The sequence below is a fragment of the Saccoglossus kowalevskii genome, chromosome 10 (assembly GCF_978046115.1).
Source record: "Saccoglossus kowalevskii chromosome 10, keSacKowa6.1, whole genome shotgun sequence".
NCBI classification, from domain to species: Eukaryota; Metazoa; Hemichordata; class Enteropneusta; family Harrimaniidae; genus Saccoglossus; species Saccoglossus kowalevskii.
In genome coordinates, this window is record NC_140650.1 from 24,530,130 (window position 1) to 24,556,412 (window position 26,283).

Below are 26,283 nucleotides of genomic sequence, written 5' to 3' on the forward strand. Positions count from 1 at the left end.
AATGAGCAATGATAGGTTTTGTTTTGTCTGTTTTAGAGCATTTTAGTATTGTTTCCCTTGATAAGGATTTTTCTAAATATCGCAAACTTTTGCTTGGTGACATACGGTAAAAGAAAGATATAAAGGTACTTTATAATGTCTTGAAGTATTACAGAATTGATAATATTTTTACGTTAGCTTGTAAACTCACAAATATCCGACACGTTTTGTTTCACTTGAAGTTGATCATCTTCTGAATCAGTGAGAGAGCGTACAATTTTAGAGAATGATACGGTATCACAAATCCGACCTAGCGCTATTTATAACTACGCGTCACAAATACTTTGCTCCATCATTCGTATACGGGTTTATTCAGCGCATGCGCCGCGGCACCATGGTGACTCATATCACTTTCGTTTTTTCAGCGGAATGAAATAATTGTAAGGGGATTTCATCCCTAAATAAACCTGATTTTCGCAAAAAGGAATTCCCTAACAGAAAATACTATAAAAATGTTCTCGGCAACGTAACAAAAAAAAACATCAGATCGACACAGGGACTTTAGGCTCGAGCATCTCAATAGCAAACATGGTTCCTATATGTAAGCATCGTACTTTTCTTTCACGTTTTAAAACAATAGTTCTTTGAAAACTCATTTTTTAGTGGTAATGAACATCATAACAGAATTATTGATATGCGTGTGTTAATTAATACTATCATTCAATTTCTCGTAGATTTATGTGGAATATTTTTATCCGCGGTGGTGACAAACGCTGTTCCGCTAATAAACAGTCTCGGACAGACGGACAGAGCAGAACGTTCAGTTCGGAGTGCAGAAATATCGCAAACGTACAGGAGATTGGATCACGAAATGATATTACTACAAAGAGCCAACAAAGACATATACGACAAACTGGTAGGTGACACAATGCCTCTTTTAGTCGTCAAACAGTCGGTAGAGTTACTACACTATATTTTGTACCAATCCTTCTAGCTTTAACGAATACATTTTCAACTCACGCGTTATCGGCCATGTCCGATCAAAAATGTGTTCTTATACCAAACAATGTTCATAAGTGTTTTGTACAGTAGACGATATCATATATTCTGAAATTCAGATTTCCCTTTCTCTCTCTCTCCAGAAAACGGTACGCTTCGGAGACCCAGATGTGGAACGTGAAATCGACGTGTTTCTAATTCCCGGACTACCAAACCCATTGTCACACTTCACAGCGCGCACGATGAAGGTACGTCCAAGTCCCCTAAATTCCGTTACAGAAACCCGGCAACACTAATCAATGAGCCACTCCATTTCATTCAACGTCCCAGGCTGACTTATGCGCCACTACATTCAATTCAGCATCCTTTATGTGAAGAGAAATTCAACAATATAGGTTGACTCCTGGGCCAATATATGTCAGTCAGTACCCCGTTATGAAAAAAAAAAATAACAACACATACTGGCTATTCGATTCGATGTATGATATTCAAGATATCCAGCAAAACGTGTCAACCTCTGTCAACCTCTGAACCAATGCTTTTCATTCAGTGCCGTCAGAAGACAGGCAATATAGTTGACTCATAGCCTATAAAATAGGTCAGGCAATCCCCTTAGTAATTCATCCGCGCTGTCTGGTACATCATGTCGGTTAATCATGTATAATGTCGTCATGAACTCTGTCGGTGTTGCCATGGTAATTGGTTACTTAGACTCTTCGCTACGGGTATATGGTTAATTAATTAATTAATACTTGACAGTTGAGTGTGACGTCACGAGGGATGTCGTTGTTTCCTGTATAGTATCCAATTTGACACATTGACCTACATTTAATACTCGGGGAAACCCCCTCGGAATAAGCAATATAAACACGGAAGCTCCTGTGACGTCGTGTTGCTAGCTGTTCACCGCTGACGAGCTGCCTAGCTGTTCACCGCTGATTTTAAAATTGTCAGAGAATGCCATCGGAGGACAGAAGCTCACGAGGAAACAATGTGACTCCATTGAGCTCCTATAGATTTGACAAACCGCCATGATAGTACGCACAGCTGTCATCATATAGATCGGTAGGCGTGTGTGATACATAAGAACAGCATTAACAAAAACGTGTTGCTTTTAAAACATGAGTACCCAGCAATGATCGTAGTGAGAAAAATGAAAGAGTCCTTTTCAAGAATGGAAATATGGGATCACTATTAGTTGTTGACCATTATTATTTCTTTCCTTTTTTTCTCTATCAAGTATGTGTGTGTGTGCCTTTCAAATTCTAATTTTCCCTGGAGATTGTTTTTTTTTTCATAATGTTTCCAGTGCGTTTTTGTTATATTCAGAATCCACCCCAGCCTTTCTAATGAGCACATCCTTAGAAAAAAAACAAAAACAATAATGAGTACTTTTATCATATAATTATTATATTCACAGGAGCGTCAATTATTGATAACACACAAGATTAATTTGCAAATATTTCAAGAGTTTGCTGAAATCATCACAATTGAAGAAATGAACAACGATCATAGTAACCATACGTTTGTCACTGAATACAGAGCAGTCAATAGGCAGCTACAGCGGGCATTGGTGAAAATCAACTCCTTGGTAAGTCAATAAGTCCTTGTTTTGTTGTTTAAGTGTGGCACAAAAAGCCTCGACGTGTCTCAATATAAATGAAATGATACACAGACATGTTGTTGGAAACTTTTACACCTAAGTTGAATCTAATGAACTGCCAGGGTCATACCGATTAACAGTTCTCCAGATGTGCGCGCGCGTCCGGGACCCGGGGAGTGGGCCTCACAGAGAGAAGCCACGGGGAGGATCACGTGAAAGGGGTCTTGAAACAACTCTACATACGATTGATGCTCTCGGGAGTTCTTTTCTGACATTGCATACTATCAAGAGTGGCTTTTAGTTTAGCTTTATGATCGAGGGACCGCCGATGTTACACTTTCATGAAATTACGTGTCAAGTTAATAAACCCGAAAATACAATTGTCACGGACGGCAACGGATCAAAGCAATATCCATGATGTGAACTTAGTCCCGTACACCTAGTTACGTCACAGAGGCCCTTTGTTGCTTGAAACCCCAACTTTTATGAACATCGTATTGACAGAAACTTCACCATTATACACAGAAAAGTAAAACATATTTTGTACAGTTTCATCCATATTTGATAATGTTGCTAGTTACCAGTTTAACCATCTCACTTCTATTGTTATTTAGTTATTCGATCTTGGGTTCATAGAAGAACTACAAGCAAGTATTGATGTACCAATGGATAGCGTTATGGTATCGATAGATAACCAGGCACTGAGGGATCTGAGAGCACTGAAAACCATCTACGCATTGTATTTGTATCTCCCTGGTGCCAAATATGACTTCAATAGATTAAATCAAATAGAGGAAGGTGAACCAGAACCCACTGATATCCCAGAAAGCGACGGGGACGGAGATAGAATGATGTCGTTTGACATAGCTACATTCACGACAAATGTTCGACCAGAAAATTAACTTGTCATTTCGGAATTTTTTTATAATTTGTATAAATGTGTTCAGTGAGCCATTTTATAGACAAACCGAAATCATGTATTCGCATATATTATGCGTACATCTAATACTTCAACCTAACAAAACAGACGGCGTAGAATTGTCGTTAATAGGTTTATGATGTGCAAACTGTTATTGTTGTATACAGTTTATATATTAATATAATATAATTGTTAATATTTATTATGAAGTAATGTTGAAATCCTGTGGATTCTACGAACACGTAAATTCAAGTTATTTAAGTGTACTTCCTAAGGAAGGACGTGTTAGTAGAATAGTTCACAGTGTGATTTCTTTAGAGAAGATAATGTTTTTTTATTACTGAAAAACTGTCAAGTGAATTTGACACTAACAATGTGGATGATCATTATCTGGTATATTTATTGTCATTTTAATGACGCCATTTTTTATATTATTTATCGACAGCAATAACGCGAACACATCATTGCGTTGTGATAGTTTTAAACATTTGAAAATGCGGATAATTTATGAAAAAAAATAGAAATTTACACATTTATTTCATTGACGTGTTTTTAATGTATTTATCGGCTCTATGTGAATAACTATAAACATATTTATCGAATTGAATGTGTAGAACACATTCGGCGCGGTGAGTCATTGGAACCCTGTTCGGGTTTACACATACTACTCCCCAGTAAGGGGATATACTGAAATGTATGCCTATTGGCGAATAATATTTTCTTGCATATATATTTATTTATCAGTATTGTTTAAGCTAACGTTGATTTTAAAGTACACAATCTTATTTATATTACACTGAAATGAACATTGTATAGAATTTTTCTTTTTTAAATGAACTCTATAGTGAGCATGAAGTAATAAATACGATCGAATTATAATTATTAATAATTATGTATTATTAAGACAACAATGAACGACCCCCAGAGCCTCATATTGCACGAAGAGTCGGTTCTGTGCGGGAAAGATGCACATAAACTTGCCCAAAAATGTTTAGTTCTCATTGATTATTGTTAAATCCGACAGAGTTATGGTTGTATTGATTGAAATCCGACAGAGTTATGGTTGTATTGATTGAAATCCGACAGAGTTATGGTTGTATTAATTGAATTCCGATAGAGTTATGACTCTATAGATTGAAATCCGATAGAGTTATGGCCGTATAGATTGAAATCCGATAGAGTTATTATCGTATAGATTGAAATCCGATACAGTTATGACTGTATAGATTGAAATCCGACAGAGTTAAGACCATATAGATTGAAATCCGATAGTTATGGCCGTATAGAATGAAATCCGATAGAGTTATGACCGTATAGATTGAAACCCGATAGAGTTAATACCGTATAGAATTAAATCCGATAGAGTTATTATCGTATAGATTGAAATCCGATACAGTTATGACTGTATAGATTGAAATACGACAGAGTTAAGACCATATAGATTGAAATCCGATAGTTATGGCCGTATAGATTGAAATCTGATACAGTTATGACTGTATAGATTGAAATCCGATAGAGTTATGACCGTATAGATTGAAATCCGATAGAGTTAATACCGTATAGATTGAAATCTGATAGTTATGGCCGTATAGAATTAAATCCGATAGAGTTATGACCGTATAGATTGAAATCCGATAGTTATGGCCGTATAGAATTAAATCCGATAGAGTTATGACCGTATAGATTGAAATCTGATAGAGTTATGACCGTATAGATTGAAACCCGATAGAGTTATTACCATATAGATTGAAATCCGATAGAGTTAAGACCATATAGATTGAAATCCGATAGTTATGGCCGTATAGATTGAAATCCGATAGAGTTATGACCGTATAGATTGAAATCCGATATAGTTATGACCGTATAGATTGAAATCCGATAGAGTTATGACCGTATATATTTAAATCTGATAGAGTTATGACCGTATAGATTGAAACCCGATAGAGTTATTACCATATAGATTGAAATCCGATAGAGTTATGACCGTATAGATTGAAATCCGATAGAGTTACGACCGTATAGATTGAAATCCGATACAGTTATGACTGTATAGATTGAAATCCGACAGAGTTAAGACCATATAGATTGAAATCCGATAGTTATGGCCGTATAGATTGAAATCCGATACAGTTATGACTGTATAGATTGAAATCCGATAGAGTTATGACCGTATAGATTGAAATCCGATAGAGTTATGACCGTATAGATTGAAACCCGATAGAGTTATGACCGTATAGATTTAAATCTGATAGAGTTATGACCGTATAGATTGAAACCCGATAGAGTTATTACCATATAGATTGAAATCCGATAGAGTTAAGACCATATAGATTGAAATCCGATAGTTATGGCCGTATAGATTGAAATCCGATACAGTTATGACTGTATAGATTGAAATCCGACAGAGTTAAGACCATATAGATTGAAATCCGATAGAGTTATTACCATATAGATTGAAATCCGATAGAGTTATGACGGTATAGATTGAAATCCGATAGAGTTACGACCGTATAGATTGAAATCCGATACAGTTATGACTGTATAGATTGAAATCCGACAGAGTTAAGACCATATAGATTGAAATCCGATAGTTATGGCCGTATAGATTGAAATCCGATACAGTTATGACTGTATAGATTGAAATCCGATAGAGTTATGACCGTATAGATTGAAATCCGATAGAGTTATGACCGTATAGATTGAAATCCGATTGAGTTATGACCGTATAGATTGAAATCTGATAGAGTTATGACCGTATAGATTGAAATCTGATAGAGTTACGACCATATAGATTGAAATCCGATAGAGTTATGACCGTATAGATTAAAATCCGACAGAGTTATGGTTGTATTAATTGAATTCCGATAGAGTTATGACTCTATAGATTGAAATCCGATAGAGTTATGGCCGTATAGAATGAAATCCGTTAGAGTTATGACCGATAGATTGAAATCTGATAGAGTTATGACCGTATAGAATGAAATCCGATAGAGTTATGACCGATAGATTGAAATCTGATAGAGTTATGACCACATAGATTGAAACCCGATAGAGTTATGGCCGTATAGATTGAAATCCGATAGAGTTATTACCGTATAGATTGAAATCCGATATAGTTATTACCATATAGATTGAAATCCGATAGAGTTATGACCGTATAGATTGAAATCTGATAGAGTTATGACCGTATAGATTGAAATCTGATAGAGTTACGACCATATAGATTGAAATCCGATAGAGTTATGACCGTATAGATTGAAATCCGACAGAGTTATGGTTGTATTAATTGAATTCCGATAGAGTTATGACTCTATAGATTGAAATCCGATAGAGTTATGGCCGTATAGATTGAAATCCGATAGAGTTAATACCGTATAGAATTAAATCCGATAGAGTTATGACCGTATTGATTGAAATCCGATAGAGTTATGACCGTATAGATTGAAATCCGATAGAGTTATGACCGTATAGATTGAAATCAGATAGAGTTAAGACCATATAGATTGAAATCCGATAGAGTTATGACCGATAGATTGAAATCCGATAGAGTTATGACCATATAGATTGAAATTTGACAGAGTTATGACCGTATAGATTGAAATCCGATAGAGTTATGACCGATAGATTGAAACCCGATAGAGTTATGACCATATAGATTGAAACCCGATCGAGTTATGGCCATATAGATTGAAATCCGAGTTATTTTCGCATCGATTTTCATTTTCTGCAACTGCCAAATATATTTTGTGGAGCATGTCTGTCAATGTTGTGTTATAGTTTTAAAGCGATAATGTGGAAGCTAAAGCAGTAAATAGTTTTGGATCAAAACCGCCAATAGTACCAATTTTTCTGTCAACTTGAAATTTAAGGTTAAAGTTGTAGCCCTCTGTGAATAACTATGTACCTGATAACTTTGAATACATAACGATTGAAATCGGACATAGTTATGGTCGTGTCGGTTGAAATTTCGGTTGAAATCCGACAGAATTGAAGGGTTTCCGTTTTGTAAAGTTCTGCCAGACAACCACGCCACTGTACTAGCGTTATAGCAACTAAGTCTCATCGAAATTGGTCATAGCAAGAGGGAACACGTGGTTGAGACAATCATATGTCTAAAGAAACATACACACTATGCAATAAGGGGCAATTTAGCCTTGCGCTTGGACAAGAGAGCTCATCAGAAAACTTGGACCAAACTTCCATCTATTGTAAATAACATTTGAATATGCCAGGTTGACCAATCACTGTACAGAATTCAAAGCGCTACAGTCGTCACGCAGCGCGTGTTCGTGAAAACTAATAATGTATTTTACACGCGTTGTATACGTGACTATGCGTTCCATATCGAACACGATAATAGAACTATCTGACAAAACTGCATCCAATTTATCAGATGGAAAAATAAATATGAGTTTACATAATCTTGTCTATCAAACGATCAGGGTAATTTAATGAAATTGAATACGTTAGAGTTTTCGGTTTACACAATCGGATTTATCTAAATTAAATTTCCAGTTTGTAGTGATATTAGTCACAACTTCATAAATTGTAACCACAACTGGTGTTATTCACACCAAGAACGACTTCCTTAAACAGTAGTATAGCTAACATCAAACAATAACAATGTGTCAAATATTCTAGTCACTACAACTGCTAGTATGTTACACTGCCAGCAATTTTCCGTCACCTCGTACATGGCATCCCCGTCGAGGATGGAAATTTCCGACGTCACAGGAATTTGAATATTCTTATTAAAGTGATTAAACGATTACATTTTCCGATAACGCTTATTTGTGCCCACACGGCAGCTAGACCCGGAAGTATAACATATAGAAATAGTTACATTTCGTAATTAAGAAATATTACGCTGTCTATTACACATTTGTATTATAATATATTTTAGGAAACAGACTGGTACGCCGGAAATAACGTGTAACGTAATCGTGAGTAATGTGGGGGTTTTCACCCAAATAACATTTTTATTTTATTCTTATTAATACTTTCATATAGTATTATAAAAAAAAACGTTTCATTATATGAAACACATTTCGTTCGACAACACCTACTACAGTGCGAGTGCTCGTAATCCTCAATTATTAAGATGAGTTCGTACACCGTATTCAGTAAGATAGCTCAAAGGAGAATATGGTTAAATGTTATAATTTCCTGTTCTACTGATACACTTCTTCCTAACGTTGCTGGATGGTCTTTACCCTTATTTAATAATGCCTATATCCGTTCTGAATTGCATTTTCCGATATATGTAAGGGTGTAGTGGTCAATGGGGTTCCTATATGTGCATGTTTCTGTACAATTTGGCAACATTCTGAGGTTCCTTTGATGGGTATGTAAAACATAATCATCTGTTGACATATTTTGGATAATATTCGCTTTGTAGTCGTAAAGTACGGCTTGCGAAATGTGTATTATTGTACGCTAGGCGATATAATGCATGATGATTCAGTTACTATAGTAACACGTACTTTCTAGAAACCTACAATTTGTATCAACTATCGTTTTTTTTTTTTTTAAATCACGAGTGTTTTTTTGTTTCTCGAAATTATTCTTATGAAAGTTTGTTATCTTTTTCATAATTATGTATCCATCCATCTAGAGTTGGTATCTTGTTTAGTGGCAGCATCTCTGCTTTGTGTCATTGATGCCAGCAACCCCCTACCGTATCCATGCCAATCACAGATCCGACTTACAGACAATCAAGAGATATACACCACGTTGCAATGCCAGATTTACGACCTGAGGGAAAAAGTGAAAGCAGTCTATGACAGTTTTGTAAGTATTCTTTGTATAATAATCACGTGCTATTGCACTATACACAAAATGTGACCTCGGAATAAATACGATAAAAAAGGCGCATTTTTGGTTTCACTAATGCCAGGTAAACTGAGTTAAATATAATATTCAGCTTCAATTCCTTTTTTAAATTAGTCATGTTAGTTTTTAACAAGAAAAAATATGTGTTTGAACGCTTGAGACCAGGTGTGCAAATGTAATCAGGGATCTAAGTACCCATGACTGCATTAATTCAAAAAAAGTTTATGTCTTAAAAATGTGTTAACACTATATCACTTTTGAATCGAATATAGACAAGATTTTATTGATTAAATGGCTAGACTTTGTATGAACTTACACATGTTGCATAACGTGGCTGTTGAAATCCCGGTGGCGGCACAATTTATGCAAATGGATCCAACACTTGTTGCTGATGTTCAATTTTTACCCATTTTCTCAGAGAATTTATTTTAGAAAACCCACTATTTAAGTACGAAATATTAGAGAAAATGTTGGTGACAAACCATTTTTTTGAAAATCTGTGAACCATGGAGTGTAAAATATTCTATTTCTATCTTTGAATGCCGAATTGACAAACTGTAAACATGTTCCCCTGACACATTTCAACAGATATAAACAATGAAGGAAGAAATAAAAACTGACTTATCATAACCTAGACTCTTAGCCTGGACTTTCGAATTACAAATGCAAATATCATTATACATTATACAATTTCTCGAAAAAAGACGATGAATTCATTGACTGATATTATGTATCAGACAAAAATGACCGCGCCCCTCCTCCTTGAAAACAGGAACGCAGTGGGTAGCGGTTTCATCGGACAGTACGCGGCGTAGCCCATTGTATTCTCAGTTGCTTAACGGGTTTGCATCGGAGCCATTCACAGAACAATATGTAATCAGTTAACAAATTATCATATTAAAACCGTTGCTATAATACCGAAACACTGATATATCATTTATCACAAAACTTAGGTACACCTATTATATGAGTCTCAGAATGAAAACAAAAACGAGGCGTGTTATGATTGAACGGCACGGTTCCACGTATAATGTAGTCAGTAAATAACATACATATTAATGTAAATTTAACTTAAATATATCCGGTAGAGGATCACGCCCACGTTCGATCTCTCCGATCCCCACACTCATCTTCAATGAAAATCGACCTCACTCTTGCGTCACGGTATACGTAGGGAAAATCTGCGGAACTCCCATATTACTACTAGGCAACTCCGAACACGAAAAATGTTTATGACTAATTGAGGCCCAATATGTGTGGTTGATTACGTCATCAAATCTACGATGTCTCTCGCAGAATTAACCCACGTCTGCTTTAGTTATACTTAGTTCCAATCCTCTGCTATTGTGAATTTGACCAATACATTTACAGTTGCCAAGTTCTCTTGGTGGTTGCGTTGTTGCGACATTGGACACTGACACGTGGCACGTAAGTCAGTAGCTACATCAGACGCAGCATCGCTGATATGTCCGTTTTAAAAATAGAAACCCACGCCAACATCAGCGCCACAATTTCCGGGAAAAAATTATAATTTTCAGAGTAAGTACGATCAAGGAAAGCGCCCCCATCGGCAATACTAAGTGATGAATCCATGATACAAGTATATGTACCTTATGTGAATCATAATAACAATAGAAACCCGGCTGATATTTATTGGGATATTCGCGTTTTTCATCAATACGATATAGCAACTAAATACATATGCGATATCTCGCGAACGACCATACAGTATCAGATTTATTTATTTAATTTATTTTGTTTTAATCAGTGTAAATGGTGCTACTACTTAACATAATCTTAGATTTATTTATTACCGACTGCAGTAATTGTCATTCCGAGCATGCGCAAGGCAAACCTGAAAATTACTGTACGCGTTAAATAAATAGGATTTTGTAGAGTCACAAATTTGAAATATATGTCATCCCATTTATTAGTTTTAAACCTTAAAAATCGTAATATATGAGCGCGCATTTAAGACATCGTAGTGCGTTCATCCTTTATCATAAATAATATCCATTATCGCCATTTACGCCATTAAGATTATATTTGAAGCATCAATATATTTGCGGTTTGAGATACGTATTATTAACGTGATTAATAATTTCGAAAGCAATTCAACCTGTGGGTTTTACACACGTATTAAGCTCTGTATCGCAAACATGTTATAGTTGACATTTGGAACTAGCAGAAATTATCGAATAAATAAATTTCTCATTTCTCTTCTTGAGATATTGGCATATTTACTGATTGCTGCCATGATCAATGTCAACATATTTAGATTGCTTGCCTTGACCAATAAGATATCGAAAATGATTTCACTGTTTTCTTACGCTGAACCGTCATTGTGTATAGGATACATATAAATACGTCTACATAATTTGATTTAATTAACTGACTAGAAAACACACGCCATATTTAATTGAATGTATGTGTATAATTTGGATGTATTGTATATTCTGTTCAACCCTCAGTGTATGGTTGTGAACACATTTCATCAATTCGTGCATTCTACGTGACACGTTGCTTCAGATCAACATTCTCTTGCCTTGTTTGTTTAAAATCTAATTTATTAATTTTTTAATTCTGTTTTCCATCAGAAAATTAATCGTTTCCATGACATTGACGTTGACCAAGTTATCAGTGCCTACCCGCATCTGACACTTCCACGTTCCTTCACAAGGATAGAGATGATGAGGACATCGGTGAGTCGTACCTGGAAACCGTGCATGGTAGAAATTGTCGTTTCTATGACGCGAATTGCATTAGACTAAGTATGCAATCAGATAAACATTATAGTCGTGACATTACCATTCGTTGACAAGCATTATGTTCAGAGGACATGAACATATCAATCGAACTTCATTTATTTACTCTGTTTCGAAATTTAGACGTTTATGTTCTGAAATTCATACCGCTTAGGAAATAGACATACATTACGAGACAGAAATTTTCCGCGAAGTAACCAGTTTCCTTTGTTATGCAAACAGGATAATGACCTACTGGTGAGGGTAAGAAATGACTTCGAAGTGTTCCACGTATTTGTTGTTTTAATTCTCGAGGACGAGATCTTCAACGCTCAACTTGGAGGTGATTTTGCGACTGATTTCCAAGAGATTGCTTTGAGATTGAGGCGTACGATAACGGACATTAACTCCGTGGTAAGTTGAATCTGTTATCAGCTAAATATTAAAAGAAAAACAAAAACATTTGAACCATGTTACCACATTATGGCACCGGTCACTTTATATGAATTGCGATGGTTCATTTCCGTTCCGGTTAGTTTTGTTAATTCGCTATGTTGCTTGATTTCATTGACCTCTTACGTAATGTTTTCTATCACAGCTAACAGAGGCTCCCGATTTTGTAAGTTTATGGAGTCGCACGTACAGACGTGTTTTTGTGTTAGTTGTTGTTGTTTATATAAGTACTGCGTAATTTATTGTATTTACGTTTAGTGTTACGTGACTTAGCATCGTTACGTTAGCATCGTTACGCTTTGTTTATGTTATGTAAAATAATCAGTGTTTCAGTTGTATGTCCCCTCCATTCTCTGTGATTGTTGCGCGATCCGGAAGGGTACTCTCATCTGGATTTGGGGTTGGAATGCTTCCTTTTCGACGTTGAGGGCGTTTTCGCAAAAATATGTCCTAACTTTTGCTAAAATCGTAAAATGGAGTAAAAACATCGGCGCATACCCGTATACCCGTATACCGTCCAACTATGGGAGTACTCTCCATCCACCTGGGGCGAACACTAGTTGTTAGGAAATATGTGCGTACGTATTTCCACCACACTTGTTCATTTATGCGTGCATGAGCAACTCTGTTTCAAGTTATACTTTTCAGTGCGAAATCACTATCTGACGTCAACTGAATCCACACATTGACTCTAACCTTTTCACTCTTTCAGCTTTCGATAATAAACCAGCGAGAGGTTCTTTCGACTGGCCATGACATTTCGCCATTCGATGAGGGAGACATGCTACCATACGATGACTTGGCTTTGATCAACGAACGACAGCTAGCCGTGCTTCGCCATCTTGCAACTGTGTACACGCCCTCTGCGAAACAAATGATAGAATATCTTATCCTACAAGCTAATAATCACAAAAGCTAGTGACGTCACGACTGAAGAAAAGGCCAGGCAGAATGTGGACGTATTACGCATTTTAAAAAAATTAGAATTCATTTTCATATGTAACATATACATATATTTGTGTGTAAATCACACTCTCAACATGATTTCATCGGCCATTTCTAAACCGTTTTAGTAAAAAATAAAATAAAATAAACATGTACAAGAATTAGAATTGCTAGTTAATTATTTATGTAATAATTACGTTTCATAACCTTAGTATTAGTAGCAGGCCTGTAATAAAACAATTCATTTTGTTTCAAATACTGTAAATTTTAACAATTGGAAACCAGACAGGATCATTGCTGAATAGTCTGGACAATTAATATAAAGATGCTCTCAAAATAGAATTTAGATAAAATAGTATATGTAAAATGTAATTAAATAAAATGTAATGATTAAATAGAGAATTTATTTATTTATTTATTTATTTATTTATTTATTTATTTATTTATTTATTTATTTATTTATTTATTTATTAATTAATTAATTTATTTATTTATTTATTTATTTATTTTGATTGACATGTACATTTATTTATGGTTATGTATATGGATATAGCTGTTGTGATATTTGTAAAATTTTATTCAACTGGGATTTCATTTGTATATTTGGTTATTAATCTTCATAATGTGTAGGTATTATATTAACTATATTCCAGTACATTATATATTTATTTGTTATTTCAGACTCGTGTGATTTCCGCCAGAGTTTTGTATCAATCCGAGCGAATAGCAAAGATTGATGCTATTCCCCTGCTATTCTAGTGGTAGTTGCGAAACATTGGCGATAATCACTCGTATTCTTTGCGCCCACCTAGGATTTATATCGTGGGATTATACATACTAATTACTATACCATGTATTAACGCCGTCAGTCACGGCAAAAGTCTGAATAGAGTTCAATGTGTCACATCGTATGTTTGTCTTGAGTACGTGGTCAACACCTTCATCTTATTGGTCCAAGTTTGTTGGTGCGCCGCGATAAATTCATTAAACTTACACTAATATTGGCTAGTTCTATCGCTGTCTTCACGCACTGCTCATCAGCAGAGACGATTCAGTGGTGAAATGATCCTTTTGCGTTGTCACGCACGGTGAGGTTGGGAGAATTAGAAGCAACGATATCTTTTAAAACGGCTACGCATATCTGTATATAGTGAGAATATTCAGATTCATAATATTTCACACATTTTAAACAACGAGCTACGTTTTGCCGTTCTAGGAGGTTACTGGCTAGTGACGTCAAATTGAGTGCATGGATGTGCCGCTCAGGGTAGGGGGGGGGGTTGATATGAAAAATATTACATGGATTTATGTCACTGATACTTCGGGGAGTTAGAAATTTGGTAAATAAATGTATGTGTTTTTTTCCTTTTTATGTTCCCAACTCTTATCACGGAGTCCCTTGCTCCAATGTAATTTTAATTTGTGATTACGCATTCATTACTATGAAATTACACATCGTATTATGCGAATTTACGCCACTGCTCGATATTTCTATACTCGCTGTATGCTAGTTCCAGGGCTCATTCATTTTACTTGACCACAGCTATAGGTAGATCGTCCCGGGTGCTATATATATATATATATATATATATATATATATATATATATATATATATATATATATATATATATATATATATATATATATATATATATTTACAAGTTCAAAAATCAGCAATATCGTCCATACGTTTCAATGTGTGATAAACATAGGCAACCAAACATTTAATTATATTGGTTTCTTGTGAAGTTAATAATTCTACAAATGTATGAAAAGATGGAGGGTTGAAATAGTTATTTTGGAAGATACAATTGACGAAATTCGGAATAAATTGGACATACTAAAAGGTGTTCGTTTTCAATTTGATTTGTATCACAGACTTTACAAAGCCGCTGGTCTCTCTCAAGAGTTCCCCTGTCAGTTTCGATGCCTTGGCTGTGCGAAGAGCAACGACAATTTGCTAAGCTTTTTCTGTGGGAGTTTATATTGACCGAAGTAAGATATTTTTCGCGCTGTAACGCTGTTTTAAATTCGCGATATGTCACGAGTTTCTCAAACGTACATTTTAATCTAACAGTAAATGTTTCCATAAACGTGCTTGTATTGTTAACTTCCTGATTGTACCAACAATTATGCATATTACAAATAAACAACAAATTCTTTATATCAGTAATCCATGTATGTTTATTTCTAACTCCAGACTCTTCTATACTGTAAAGCATATCATAACATTTGCGGGGATATCTATTAAGGGGCATGTTAATTAATTTGCCCAATATTTTGCACAGCGTTTCGCGGTATATAGAAAAAATGGGATACCTCCCACACTCACCTAATAAACAACTGTTTGGGATTTTTGTGAGACACAAAGGTAATACCTACAAGCAAAAAACTGGATTCGTTCCAGGCAATCATACTGTCAAAACCCCAAATTTCAGCACCATATGTTAAAATTGGCAAAATCTTGGAGTCAAAAAGTTACAAAAATACATCATAATTTAGGGTACCTGTTTTGTCACCTATTTTCATAATGGCAGACATGGTCGTTTTGGATTGTTGTGCTAAAACCTTTGTTGCTGTCGACCATAGAACTCTAAAAGAAAAAATACAATTCCAAGATATTTATAGGAAACTGCCTCGATTTCGTTATGTTTATAAAACCATTTTTCATTCTTAGACAAGTGTCCACCAGCTTTAAAAATCACAACTTTTGTTTTTTCTCTATTCCATTTCATTTTCACAACCTATACCACATATACCACATATATACCACGACCTTTGTCCACCAACAGTGCCAAAGGCCTTCGAAAAATCGACGAACGCACAATAATATTTTCCCCGTTTTCTGGTAATGTACTTTTGAATAATTGACTGCATAATCAAAATGTTACCAAACGTTGAGTAACCTTTCCTGAATCCCGCATGTGCTTCATCGATCTTACCAAGTGCTTCTACCCAAAATACAGCCGTCTATTTAGTATCGAAGTAAAAATTTTACCAAATAAACTGAGCAAGGAAATTTCTCTATATAATTCCCCGGGTCATCAGTGGATCCTTTTTTATATGTTGGAATGATTAAGTAGATCGTCTCGGGTATTGTATCATAGCTATACATGTTTTTTATGCCTTAAATATTGTCCCATGTTTTCGAATTACACGAATTGAATTATGATATGTACATTCCTTGTTATTGGCTGGTGGTATTCAGGCAACCACATAGGCTTCGCTTCCTTGGCAATGTGAGTCGGTCAACCAAACTCCAATATATTTCCATGGACATACCCTCTGGGGAACATAATTTGGTAATGAAAATCTGTATAAATAAATAAATAAAAATAAATTAATAAATAAAATCTATTTTGAGAGCATCTTTATATTAATTGTCCAGTTATATTAATAATTTGACTATTCAGCAATGATTCTCGTGTCTGGTTTCCAATTGTTAAAATTTACAGTATTTGAAACAAAATTAATTGTTTTATTACAGGCCTGCTACTAATACTAAGGTTATGAACAAATTATTATTTATCCCCTAAATAATTAACTAGCAATTCTAATGCACAACACATGAAACCACGTGAAACTATACACTTATCATATACATGTATAAGAAAAAAATCATTTTGCAGCTCATTCATAAATACGTCACTCTAATAAATGCTTTCGTTGAAATGGCTGTAATCAAGGAATTGAAATATATGATAAAATTAGGTTTGGGTACGTGATTGTGGTAAAAATAGTGAAAATATTCAATTTAGAATGCAAAATACCGCGATGAGTTGAAACTTGGATTGAAGTTTTGTAAAAAAAAAAAAACATTGCGTCAGGGAATCTTACGTAAATACTACGTCAGGGAATAGTGTATAAATATTACGTTATGTACCTTATTTGAACATTGCATCAGGGAATTTCGAAGCTAAGTCAATGATGTCATTGACATGTGTGTATTTGCACTAAGTTGTTAATTACTAAATTTTCTTTTCACACTTTGAAATATGCATGTGGATTTAGTTGCCTGATTAGAATGCGGTGTTCAGATTGTAACCAATGGGCTCTGGAAAATGTTCACATGAAAAGGGATTAAGAATTACTGTCGTTCACGGGTTCAAACAAAAACTGTTTATTGAAATTAATTTAAATCACCTGAGGTATCTCACAATAAAATTTGAACAATTTTTAAATCCATGAAGTAATCATATCATAAACAAATCATATATTATTCATCGGAATTACCCACTAGTCCTTGAGTAGCCTTGAGTACCCAACTTACAACTGCATAAGACATTTCTACAGCGCCTGTATATATCAAGTTGTTACCGAGCAATATTTTGAGGTGTTTAAATATTTTTAATTTACATATGGAATTTGCAATTTTGTAAATAAAAAAAAAACAATTGTAAAAGTAAAGGAAATATGTTGAATGATTCATTAGAAGCAATTCTTAGCTAACAATGTATGGCCAACAATCGATTTGTTGAGGAATCAGTACAAATAAATGTGTTTCTTTAGAATTTTGCTTCTTTCTGATCGGCCAGGTTTGATAGAAAATGTCAACTGGTATATGTACTTAATGTATATATTCTTTTCGGATACATCACAGTCGGAAGAGCTTTGTGATTTCGCTCGCTTCAGGACATATTCATACGTCATAGTAAAGTTATATACGTCATAGGTAATGGCTATACACGCCATAAGCTATGAATTACAGTGGATGCCTTGTAAAAACATTAGACCTATTATATATTCATTATTATATTTTGATTGCATTTAGAATTTGCATATTAGGTTGTTTTCATTAATCGTGTTGTAACTGCATTATGTTTACAAATTTGTGTCATTTTATTTAAAAAAAAAAAAAAAAAAAAAAAAAATCACCTCTAAAATGTACATATTTAGTTGACATGTATAGTCTTGCATCAGTTTCATCGTGTTTCTCGTGTGTTCCATACGAGACAAATATACACCAACCGACACAAATTGGATTGACGAGAATGGGCACTCAGTCAACGCAGATATATTTATGTAATATTTCTATTAAATAGCGCCGCATTGTTGTGGAAATTTATACAGTCCAATTCTGCTCAAAGTGTCATTCGGTGTCAAGCGGCTGTAAGAAATCACAAATGACATAAGTTCAAATTTCATTTCGACTGCTTCTATTACTACTATGTGTATTTTTGCAAAAAATACAACGTTGACTTCACATAGATAATTTCCTGTAGTGTGCGGTGCGAGCGAGGAATGTGTGGACACGTGTTTATCATAGCGATATTTTAGCAATTTTAATGAACTATTCTGGAATCAACCAGACTGAGACGAACACAGTCTTTTACATGGTTCCTCCAATTTGAAAGTTGAATTCGCGAATGAATGAATCTTGGTCAGTGACTTTGGCCTTCAAAGTAAGAGTGAACCGAGCACGAACCGCGATTCTCTACGGATAAACGAGATAATATATGCCACAAGAATTGAACCACGTACGTAGAACACACATACGTCGAGGTAAATAGTGGTCCCGACGTTTATGTTAGATCACCGTGAAGAACAGTCATTAGTCTGCCATTACGGAATTACCACAAAGCATCATTGTTGTCATGACGACGAAATAGAAAACATTCACACACTGACATGGCAATATAAATCTGCAAATTAATATTTTTTTTGTTGTTGGAAATTTCATGGTGTAAGCTGGATAATAGCAATAGTAAGTTTATATTGTACATTTTAGTCATATGATAATACGCTTGGTAAATAGATGTGGGAATTTGAAGTGACGACTGACGATTTCCGACTGCGGTAATATTACCAATTTTAACGATCGATTTTGAATATATCAGGAGGAAAACTTATAAAAACAGCAACTTTCGAAACAAAATACATTTTGCGTAGACGGAGGAACATCGGAACACATCACCCTCCTTCCAACTTGAATTCATCGTAGTTCGTTTTAAGCGTCGTAATATATTTAAAATAATATGTTTTTCATGGAATGTAAGTACCAAGTGAGCATACTTGTGTTTTATGTGTATATACATGGTGATTATCGCGTATCGCGCATCGCCCATTTAAATTGTATGTAAACAAACAGCGTATTTTACACGTGTTGTTTACGTCACTGGAAACCCATATCGAACACGCGGCGCGTTACTGGTTACAATTGTCCACCAGCGAATAATGGTTATATTCCTAACACATCCTAAACAGACCTTCATCATCTATATTTGTACTAACGACTTTTTCTCAACAACTCTGTCTTTCAGTTGCTGTGTTTTGGTGCTGTCTTCTCATGGCATCGACAACTCCGATTGGTCAATTGGAAGCAGCGCCCTCAGGTGGCTGCCCCGAAAGGAGTCTGCTGTATGAATACATGATCTGCCATTTATACGAGGCACAATTCCAAGTGAAGCAAGTTCAAGAAAACATTGTACGAATTCCGGGTATTGTTGTAGCATTTGTTTTTCTTAGGCTTTCTACTTATACGTCAGCCAGCATACGTGTTTCGGTGATCTGTTACCGCTGCTGACGTGTTACGTAATAATCTTTACAACATCGTCAAACGTCAAAAACTGTAAACCTGATATTTTATTGATATCAACAGGGATGCGACCAAGACGAATTCCGGTTCGTAACACATCTGAATCTTCCAAGAATGTTGTTGAATATGAGAAGGCGCCAAATACCGCTGATATACCAGGTGCGATCGCATTGTAACTGGCGTGTATGTAAGACACGCAACAGCGTATCTGCTTAATTTCATGGCGATATTTCACCACACACCGCGACTGTTTTGTTTGCAACATTATCTAACAGACGTTAATGTATCCTGCAAATTTCCATAACGGAAACAATTGGTCTTATTTGTTCACACTGTATTAAGGGTGACACTAACGTAACTTAAATTGTTTCAATTTTGTCTCAACAACTTTTCCCATCACCCCGAATATAATTGAAAGTATCGAAGTACTGCCACCAACGCTCTGAAAATACAAATATGTATGCTTTTGTTTTCTAATGATGCTCACATTTCCCAGGAAGGAATATTGTTAGATAACTTGATAGCAGTGGCGACCGACGTTTTTCTGTACACCGAGCATTTAGGAGAAGTGAAACCAAACATAAACAGCGAGTGGACTCAAATGAATATGCTAATTGGACGGCTATTTCGATCGATATCTTCAGTGGTAAGTTCATAGCAATTAGTTAGTCAAACCTTTGAACACTTTTGTTTTATTTATTTGTTTATTCATTTATTTATTCCGTTGAATTATTTTTTTGGATGTATTGCTTTTGTATTTAATAGCTAGAATGCACGTGATGGTTGTTACTTGTTTTATGTTTTTTTTCTATTTATTAGTTTATTTAAATATATCCTGGCCTAAACCATTCATACTATTAAGTGATCTAGATTGGGTTGTTATCGTTGGTAAGTATAGTTTCGAAGATGATAGAATTAATGATTCCGCTAACATACTAAAAACATACCTTTTCATCATTTTATGAAAATTAAAAAGGCCACCATGGTCCCGTGTAGCACGATGCAGTTACGCAATTAAGAATTACGTTAATTATATTGTTTTTTTTGTTTTGTTTTTTCTGACTAACAGCTGAACTGCGTCGTAGGAGTGGACATTGGCGAGATGGTGTCACGCGTTTCGCAAATAACTCAGGATGCTAGCGGCAGCTTTTCAGGCGACGATGAAGAAGACACAATAGAATCATGTGTATTCCTACAAGAATTAGGGCTGTATCTGAGCAGTTTCAGTAGAGAATACGGAATTCTTTGTGTTGATTGCGTAACACCAGATGTCTGTTCTAATGTTCATTAATATCATGAAGTTATCGATCCGATCGCGTATTATAATATCGGAAGTTGCTTGAAAGGGCGATGGCATTGAACACTTATGTGACATTGTCGGCGATAACTTTGGATAGAAGCAACACATACGGCAGCGTGGATGTGCCATCGGTTATCAACTATGCATTCTCTTGATAATTTGTTCCTACATCCGAATTAGCGACAACTTGTTGTTGACCCCCAGGGAATATATGCATGTTAACAAATTAAACTTTCTATGTATAAACCATACTTGTATGTTTTTTTGGATCATGAAATACGTATTTTATTAATAGAAACCAACTTTAACTAGTCTTCTCCCCAATTTCACAATTAAATCAAAAGCGAATACTACACCTTGCACAGTACAGATAGTACAAATAATAATACAAAGCTGCAGACTTTTTTCCTGTTTGGATGTAGAATGTATATAATTGAGTGCTATGAATTTTTTATAGATTTTATGTAATTCTTTTAGTAAAAATTAAATAAAAAACAACCTTCAACTGTAAGTCATTTATTCTGCACTCACATTTTCATATTGAGATGTAATGCTGCACATTGTCCGCTAGAAATATATATTGTCGATCTAGGCTTTCTATCACAACATTATGTATTTTCTTGGCAGTTGCGATAAATTATCCAAATACGTCGGAGATATGAATTCCACTGTTACTGTAAATGTTTAGTTTTAGTTCAATCTATCGGAATTAGTACATTGAAAATAGATCAAGAAGCTTAGGTGTATTGTAAAACCACTTTGGGCAAAACAAATCATCAGTGGGCGTTCAGGCAAATTTGAGCCGGTCATAGACTATATATACTGCCGCTGCTTAACGTGTATTGTGAACATAGAAACACACGGGTTCGGCAGATTGTATCGCCCCCAACCCATAGGTCAATCGTTTTTCAAGTCGGCAATTAGTTCTAATTATATTCATTAGTAATTAATCTATTTTAATCACAGCTAGCAAAACATATATTATTATGAACGGAGAGCGAAAGCTACATTGATTAACTTGGAATCGAAAACTGATTTGAAGGTCTGATTTTTAAATTTACTGTCGTTGCAAATTTAAACATCGTCAACACAAAATAATAAACATTCGCTAGAATACAAAGAGTAGACCATCCCTGCATGAGATCATTGGTGAACCTGAGATTGACTTCGATTTTATACATTTTATATGCATTATTATATCAATTCGAGAATAAAAAAAAATTCCTCAAGTTAGAACTGGTTATTCCAAGATTTTACATCTCTTCAAAAGTAAGATTTTTCCACACGCACTAAGTTACTAAATAAATGACGGAATATTGTTGTGAATTTGAGAGCAATATAAAATATTGTTTTTTACACTTTCACTTAGCGGCCAAGTTACACTGTCAGTAAATTTCATTGGAGCTCATTGCAGTCATGAATACAGGGAAACAACAACAAAAAACGTTCACAGTTTACGCAACAAATAAAAGTAGTATATTCTTAAGAACAAAATTGCACGTGTTTGTATTACTAATCAGAATGGATTTCCATTGATCAGTTCGAAGAATGCGGAACTGTGGAACCGTGAGGAATTCTCCAACGGTAATCTGTCATTTTATGTTGGGATGCTCTCCAGTGATACATATGACCGGTGATCCGGCACATGATAGATTGTGAACAACAAGCCCTTAATCATTCTTCACTCGACCAAAAAAACACCGACAAATCGGTTTGACCACACAACGACATGCCGCAATGCTAAAATAAAAGTAGTGGTCTGTGACGGTAAGTGTTTAGCCTTCTGACTAGCTTCCACGACGATCCGCGGAAGAATTTGAATACAAAATAAAATAAAATAAAATCATTTATGTTTTTTAAAGAAAATGTACGTTTGCATAAATGACCTTTGTCGTACTTTTCATCACTATCCTGTTAAAAATTCACGTCATGAAATCTCCATCTGTGGGCGTTAGTATATATACGTCGCGTGTGAAAAAAAACACCAGTATCTACCCACTAACATGACACGCAAAAACGCCTGGCATTCCATCGGACAGTGGGCTGCACACCTTTTTCAGATCAATAAAAATGTCCATTGTCAAGAATTCAGTTCTGGGAATCTATTACTCTGGCTGTATGGCCCGAGGCGCTGTTTATGTCCATAATGTGTATACCCACCCTGTGCTACAATTATACAAGTCTGTTTTTTATAAAACAAATATTGGAACATTTAAAAAAACATAAAAACAATCATTTTACGTGATGTTATAGACGGACGCGGATAACAATTAATAAATGCACAACAAATAATTTTGCACAACAAATATTAAACGCGAAGTAGCAAATATAAATCGGTGCACAAAACTCATCTACATAGAAATAACGACTCAGCGGTTTTCCTATCACTCTATAGCATTAATCTCTACCTCGGTGGCCATTCTGAATTAGAAAATATGTCCAAAATTGTGGATTGTAATTCAAAACTTATCCACGATATCCAGGTGTATTTGTTAGGATTTTATGAAAGCTAACTGGTTAACTACCAAGAACAATTCAACAAAGTTTTAAGAAATTTCTGTTCCAGAAGTATGTTGGCCCTGAGTATGATTAAGTGGCGAATACATATTGATCCCCAACATTTAAGTACATTTCATTTTTACTGTTCCGAGTGCATGTAATTTCAGGCCATTGATTAACGGATATGTTTAGTGAGTGAGTTCGGGCGTCTGAATTCAACCAACGTGATTTAAAACATATTCTTTTAACCGCACGTAGACAAATGAAAGACTTAATAACCAAGCCTACGATTGTTAAAACTATACAATTCATGTAACGATCTGTTCCCAAAGGTGAGTCATTGCTCCTACCTCAATTAATCAACTTAGGGAAGTCCGATTAACAGTTTAACGTATTTGTGGATTCATCGCACGCTATAGGAAATATCCTATACAAAACGATCAGTCACTAGGTAACGCAAGATAAACAACAATTTGGGGATTTTTTTGGTGACCTCTTTGACTATCCTACAAGTCATATCAGTCTATATTTAAACCCACTTCCGGTGCCATCAGGTAATAAATATGATCGAATTACGTTAAGTAAACACAAGGTGAGATTCCACTTCAGTATCGACCATAGTATACTATTTTATACGAACAAAAATTTGATCTTGGGTATCAACTCAGAATGGCTTTATTACTAACTTTAGTCACGGTAATGCTATATATGATTACAGGTAGGTCGATGACAGAGGCACGATTCCAAATTCTACTTTTCCGCTTCCACTTTTTACGTTGGATTCATTTGTCGGTCATTTGTCGCGTAATTTGTAAATGTGCCAAACCGAGTATTTCATTTGCTGTTCAAAATGCCATTATATCAACTATTCGGAACACAATTTCATCTGGTTCCTAGCAATGCACCCCTATGTGCGACATGATTCTGCTTTGTAAGTTAATTCATTAGAAGAGACCAAATGTTCGTTTGCAGGCAGAGAACGAGTTTTACTTTTTATAACATACATTATTTGTACACGGTACGATTTCTTGTCTCAGATTTTTTTGAAATACAATTTAATGTTTTGTCTTCGATTTTAGCTGTTTGCTCCACTCCTCTCCACGCCCGTCACACTAGACAGCTTGAGAAAAGAAGCGTTGATGACATTATAGCAGATGACTTTGTGCACAGAATGACGAATGAGGAAATCATGCAAATCACTACCGGTCATATTAAAATAATGATGGAGGAATCCAGAACGGCATTACATCAATTTGTAAGTGGGTTTTATAACATGGTATTACGTGGTTGTCATTGGAGCGGCAAAATCAAGAACCCTTTGGGTTTGGATACATATATTTCCAGCCATTAATATTGCCGTATTTTCCGAACATAAATAGTTTGGATTGGTTGATGGGAAAAGTCTTATTTCCACTTTCTAATTTTAGAATGAACTTTACATGTTCACGTTCATTTTAAATGAGTCAATGTACTAAATTCAACCTTAGACATTCAACAAAAGGTTTCAATAAAGCGTTACCATGGCAAAGCCTATCATGCTATATTTATCGCGAATTCTCGGAAAGCGAAGCGCTTCGTCGAATAAATAACAATGTACCTTTTGTACAAAATCTAAAGTGCAAAATCTATTATGGTTAAATGAAAAAGGTAAAAAAAAACTATATGCGTGTACGTTCAATCATAACACGATTAAATTCTATTAAATTATATTTTGTCTCCTATACAGGGCCGTCAACGGCTTAGTCTTCACAGTAGGGATGCAATTCTGGACGCTGTCACTCCCCTCGCACACTTACCAACTGCAGCCAGGTCAAATAGTGAATGGTTTAGTATGACGGTGAGTGTTACATCTTATTCAATAACATTTCCCCCATGCATAATGAGCAAAATGATTTTTAGACACGTCTTCCATTTGACCTGTCTGGACAGGATCGATTTTTAGTCAGTAATACGTAATAGTAAACGAATTAATAGTTATGTACTCACATCTCATATGTTATCGCTGCTTTCAGATGTTAGACATGCTACAGACAAACAGAGACGATCTGGAAATCATTCGTATCCACCTTGTGCAAGTACTCACCGACGAAGAAGTCAACCATGCAGACGATGGGACATTTGTCGACGATATTCGCGAAATGGATGGAAGACTTCAACAAGTTGCAAATTACATTACGGCGTTGGTAAGACGACCTCTTTTTTCTGCAGCCTAGCATTAGCAGTACTTTACGAATGACACCGCCGGGCGAGGCATACAAACATAGTGATGCTATTGTCCTCGCTATTTGAACCGATCTTTGTACTCCCTATCGCGCTTTCAATGGTGCTTTCAATTACTAGCACTGGTGGTTGTTGAAGCATAAATCTATTTATCATGTACAGACAGACATAAGGGGGTGGGACTGTTCAGTGTTCATGTTTTACCGCGACTGTTACAAGCAATGTAGACACCGGTGCTAGTGTAAACAACTACT

At 35.4% G+C, this 26,283-nt stretch overlaps 1 long non-coding RNA gene across 1 annotated transcript; it reads right to left on the reverse strand.

Moving 5' to 3' along the window:
* Window positions 1–15,632: 15,632 nt before the first annotated feature.
* On the reverse strand, window positions 15,633–26,050 carry LOC146737982 (uncharacterized). Its single transcript, XR_014930801.1, has 2 exons — window positions 25,796–26,050; window positions 15,633–16,788 (listed from the first exon to the last, which is right to left on the reverse strand). It is a non-coding gene; the product is annotated as an uncharacterized LOC146737982 (long non-coding RNA).
* Window positions 26,051–26,283: the final 233 nt, after the last annotated feature.